At 33.0% G+C, this 5,490-nt stretch overlaps 1 non-coding gene across 1 annotated transcript; it reads right to left on the bottom strand.

The window, feature by feature from the left end:
- Window positions 1-1,883: 1,883 nt before the first annotated feature.
- On the bottom strand, window positions 1,884-1,955 carry Trnaq-uug (transfer RNA glutamine (anticodon UUG)). Its single transcript has one exon. It is a non-coding gene; the product is annotated as a tRNA-Gln (tRNA).
- Between the last annotated feature and the right edge of the window lie 3,535 nt (window positions 1,956-5,490).

Raw genomic sequence — 5,490 nt, 5'->3', positions numbered from 1 at the left:
TAATTGCCAAAGCTTTACCGTCTGGAGATAAATTTCTATTTTTCCGTTATTAAAAATGACCAATGTAATGAGTTATGAAGAAGAGGTCTATTCCATTTCTTTTAGAAAGAATTGTGGTGGTTCTAGGCTTGTGGCGCCGTCTACTATTTAGTTCTTCAAGCTGCATTGTTTGGGAATGAATTCTTTACCCACGGTTGAGTTATGGCTTAATAGATACCCCTACCGGTCCAGGCTTAAAGTAAGTGAATTATTTATTTTTATTTAAATATACCAAAATAATATGAAAATGGGCGTTATATTACATTTGTTAAGTCAATCTTAAATAAATCATGTTAGGTATAATAAAATTGCGGAAACAATATTATACAAAAAAAAGTCAAAAATTAAATTATTAAAATCACAAATCTCAGAAAGATACTTGTAAACGTTGCCTTTGCAACAAACCCGTGGATTGCTACACTAATTTTATTATTAAAAAAATACATACCCGTAACGCACTATACATAGAGTTGCAAAATGGGCCGATAATTCACAAATTGACCGTTATCACGTTTTTTTTCAACATTTCTTCAAGTGACATCTGCGGCATTTGAAAATTTAGGTTTGGATTACTGTAAAATTAACACAGAAAATAAAGCTCATCCTTCAATTTAACAATAATCCAAATGGCATTGCGATTGTTAAATTACTACCGCTAACGTAATTTTAAACTTATTGTGGGAATACTCTATTAAAAATTTGTGTGTTCATATATTTCTCCCCTAATTTCTAATTTATTCTTCATGCTTGATTTATGATTCTCTAATATTTCTTTGAGCACCTATTTTGAATTCAGTCTCCGGCATAATATTATTAACAATCGGCGAAAAGTTAGGAACTCATTATTAACTGAGAATAATTGAATAATTAGAATAATTTTTTAATTAATGGCTAAAACAACTTTTTTATTTTTCGCAAGTTTCCCTGTTTGGTAATACACATTTTTAGAAACTAATTATAGGAAATAAACTATAAACTTGCCGAAATTTGCGCTACTAATTTACACAAATTTTTGTAAATGTTAGTCATTGAAATGAGAGCAAATTTTGTATTTGGGGTTGTGCAATTAACAACCATCATCTAGGTCTAGTAGGTGGGTGTTTTAATCATTTCTGTATAAAATGATATGGTCATAGAGCATATTAAAATTGATTTGGAAGGGTAAGTTTCAAAAGACCAAGTGCGAAACATCTAATTTTAAGTTATTCATTACATCTAAAACACTCTTTACATTTTTACTGGGTTTAATGATTGATTCGCGCTGTTCAGAAGTTAATTTTTAGTATATATGGAATTCCAAGATTTATTTAATGTATTTACATTTACCTGACCTTATTAAAATGAATTATAACTGCTTTTTGGGTTATAATATTAGAGTAATGTAATACATATGAAAACTATTGCATTTTGTATCAGCATTTAATAACATGATATGTTTTTGCGAAATAGGACGACAGCTATGAACTAGCTATAACAAATCCATATCTCTAAGATAAAGTTTTGGAGAAGGTGAGCCTGTGAAATGGACAAAATTAAAGCAAATGTCTGGTTTCCTATCTGCGAAAAAACATATTTGTATCATAAATATGAACATGTTACATTCTGCAAAATATTATTTAAGGCCGCGCTAGTCTTCTTACGATCTTGTTATCTCGATTTCCACTTAACGCCCTAACGAACAAATAAATCACTATTAAAGGACCTCTTTTGGGGACGATAAAATTTTTATTATGGCTCCTACGTTACAAGCTAAGTTTGTATCATGCGAGGGGTAATCCTGTTCGTTTAAAATTGTGAAAGAGCGCTCGGATGTGGAGTCCAATTGATGTCAAAAAATTGAAAGCAGGTTCCACCGAGATTTGAACTCGGATCGCTGGATTCAAAGTCCAGAGTGCTCACCATTACACCATGGAACCTTCTATTTCTTTAATATTTCACAAAATTGGCAAACAACGCTATAAAATCATGCATTATTATCAGTTGTAATAAAAGACTCAATTAAAATATTTCAATCGATTACTCTTATCGAAGCGTTTTTGTCAATAATTTGAGTAAACGCGGTCTGCGAAAAAATATCCAGGGTTCAATAGGTTGTGCAAAATTGTATATAATACTAATGCAAGTGTTTGTTTTTTAGGATTGTTACGAAGTAAAATAGGTTTACTTTACAAGATATAGGGGGGGGGGGAATCAAGATGGGGCAGAGAATTGCTCCATGGCAGGGTAGTAGCTCGAAATTTTTTATATAATTTAAATGGGATACGTATCATTCTACAGAGTGACCCAACAAACCTGCAAAATGCTGAAAATAATCGTCGTGGAAACTTAATAATAATAAAATTTCATAACTTTTTTTATTTATTTTTTTAAATACATTTAATAATTTTAATTTTATAAAAAGTTATAAAAGAATTCTTAGTTCAATACAATTAAAAAGGAAAATGTGCAGCTCATAGCAATCCATATAAAATATTAAAAATATTATAATGTGTAAGTGCAAGCACTTTTTTTTTTGACAAAGCGAATGGCATCTTCTTCTTCTTCTTCTTCTTCTTGAGGTACCTATTCGTTCCGAATGTTGCTGACTTGTATGGCTATTCTTACTTTGTTGGCGGCTGTCCAGTCGTGGTCATTTTAAACCATTTGCTTAGGTTTCGAAGCTTTTTCTTGTAGAATTAATTGGAGGAGGCTATGTCGCTATATTCTACGTAGGACTTCATTATTTGTGACACATCTCGAACGATTCCAGTTTTTTCATAGCAACCGTCGAGAGCCTCCAATCCTCCGCTCCGTATAAAAGGACTGAAAAGGTATAGGCACTATAGTACGAAGATTTTGGTTTCCAGCGGCAGGTCGTGGCTTTTAAAGACGGTGCTCATCTTTATAAATGGCTTTTGCTATACGTTGTCTTATTTCCAAGGAGTGATCCCATCGACTGTGCCAATATATGTGTAGCTTTCAACTCTTTCAATTGGCTGTTGGTTGATAGCCAGCTGAGTGTTTAAGACTGGACGTTTGCTAATTACCATATATTTTGTCTTCTTTGTATTTGATTTGTGTCTGTTGGCTAATTTTAGTTATACGTGTCATCAGTGTTTGTAAGCCTTCTAGACTGTCTGCGAATATCACTGCGTCGTTTGCGTATCTAATATTATTCAAACGTTGACCGTTAAGTAGTATGCCTTTATCACATTCCTTCTTGTTTGAAGATATGTTCGGAATAAACATTAAACAGCATGGGGCACAGTACACACATCCTTGTCTCACTCCACGCTCTATTGAAATTGCTTCTGTCAACTGGCTGTCTACTCTTATGTTATAGTTGTATCTGTATTATGTTATAGTTATATGGTTATAGTAATATAGTATTATCATCAATGCCAATCTCTTCGAGCATGCATGCCTAACTTTATCGAACGCCTTCTGGTAGTCCGCAAGGCATACATATATATCACAGTTGACGTTTCTGCACCTCACCAAGACCTGGATAGCAAAAAGTGCCTTTCGTGTACCGAGAGCATCACTAAACCCAAATTGTGTACGTTTTGTTTGTTCTTCGCATTTTTTATATACTCACTTGTGGATGATTTTTACGAAAATCTTAAGTTGGTGGATCAAAAGACTTATAATTCTATACTCATTACACTTTTTTGCGTTTGGTTACTTTGGTAAGGTCACAAATGTCGATTTTAAACAGCCCGCGGCAATTTTACAAGGTAAGAGTTTTTATTCCGTTGTCATCCATTAACTTTAAAAATTCTGAGTAAAAGTTATCAGGTCTTGTTGCTTTACCATCTTTGTTCCCTCTTATAGCAATTCCTACCTCTTCGGTTCTAATCAAAGACCAAGGTTGTACAAGGCGGGCCGTTTATCTTGGGACACTACCTTATCTCAGAAACTATAGGGGATGGAGTCAAAAGTTATATACAAAAGTTAATTGGTGTATTGACATTTTTTATGAGAAAAATTACGTTTGCAAGACTTTATCTGCGAATTTCTTCCTTCGGAAGCATTTACTGTTTCAATTGAGTAAGTTTTGTTGTAGACAAAAGACTCGAATAACGGATTTCATAAGAAATTTCGATACATATTGATACAGGGTACGCGAAAAATAAAATTAAAAAAACTGAAAAAAATCTTTTTTTTAAAGTGGGAACTATATATTCTTATAATCTTGCTTCAAAAATTAAATTAAATTTTATAAAAGGTTGTATATGCCTAATATTTTTACTTTTTGAAATATTTCCTTTTAAACATTTGTCAATCACAAATAATATGCTTTTGCCATATAAGTTCAATTAGTGGAAGGCGTTTGAACAAAACAAGTGCTAAAGTGCTGCCACTATGATTTATCATTTCATAGTTGACCATAATCTTACCGATGCGCTTATGATGAAAGATTATGTAAATGTATGTATGCATTATTTATTCACAATAAGACCATGGATACGCGATAACGTTGGTGAATATTTTATTAACGAACAAAAAAAAATAGCTTACAAAGGATAATAATTTTTGTAACATTTGTTCAATATCTCCTCTACATTGGGCAATACAAGTAGTATAAAGGGTTTCTAAATACATAACCACAATTCTAACAGATTCAGTCACATTTACATATCCGATACCTAATCTTATCCGTCGTTTAAATTCCTCGGCAGTTGACGATTTCTGTTTGTAAACTAAAGCTTTAAATATACCCCATAGAAAAACATCTAAGGGAGTTAATTCGGGCCTCCTTGGAGGCCAGGCGTAACTATCATTCTCCCCGAATCCATTGTGCATGTGTAATAGGTGCAAATTTCTTGACTTCTATGATAAGGAGCGCCATCCTGCTGCCAAATTAAATTTCGTCGTTCCCCTTCAGGCACTTCATTTTCAAAAAAAGGGATGGATAATATTTAAAAGCTCTAAGTACCGTTGGGAATTTAAGTTCTCATTAAAAAATACTAGGCCTGTTATTCTGAACCTCCAAATGGCGCACCATACATCTATCCAAATAACATTAGCAAATATATTTTCTGAAAAGTGTTTTTCCACAACATTGTTGCAAAAATCTAACCTGATGTTGTAATCCCGTTGCTCTAATTTCTGAATTGCACCGAATTTATGGGTCTTCCAGTTTATTTGAAGCCAAATTCCAAGAGTCGTTCCTTTGACATCTGGATCTAAAGACGCATTTCGAGTTGACTCTTCAGGAGTCTCTGCAAAATAGAACAAAATATTAAGTTGCTCTTCATCATTGAAAACATGACGTCCATTTTTTTTCTTTCTTCAAGTTCCATATAATTTAAAGTGTTTGTAAATCCTGTCGAAGATCTTTTTTTCTGGGCGCCTCCTTAATTGAAATTTTGTTTTATAATCTCTAAGAGCCAGGGTCTGGTTTTTATTGTTCGATATGTAACTTTCTAACATATTAATCTATTCCTCTGTGGTAAACATGATACGCAA

This window comes from Cylas formicarius, unplaced genomic scaffold, assembly GCF_029955315.1.
Source record: "Cylas formicarius isolate icCylForm1 unplaced genomic scaffold, icCylForm1.1 PGA_scaffold_3__17_contigs__length_32017465, whole genome shotgun sequence".
Classification (NCBI taxonomy): Eukaryota; Metazoa; Arthropoda; class Insecta; order Coleoptera; family Brentidae; genus Cylas; species Cylas formicarius.
Note: the sequence above shows the minus strand (reverse complement) of the source record. Positions and strands in the feature narration are given on the sequence as shown.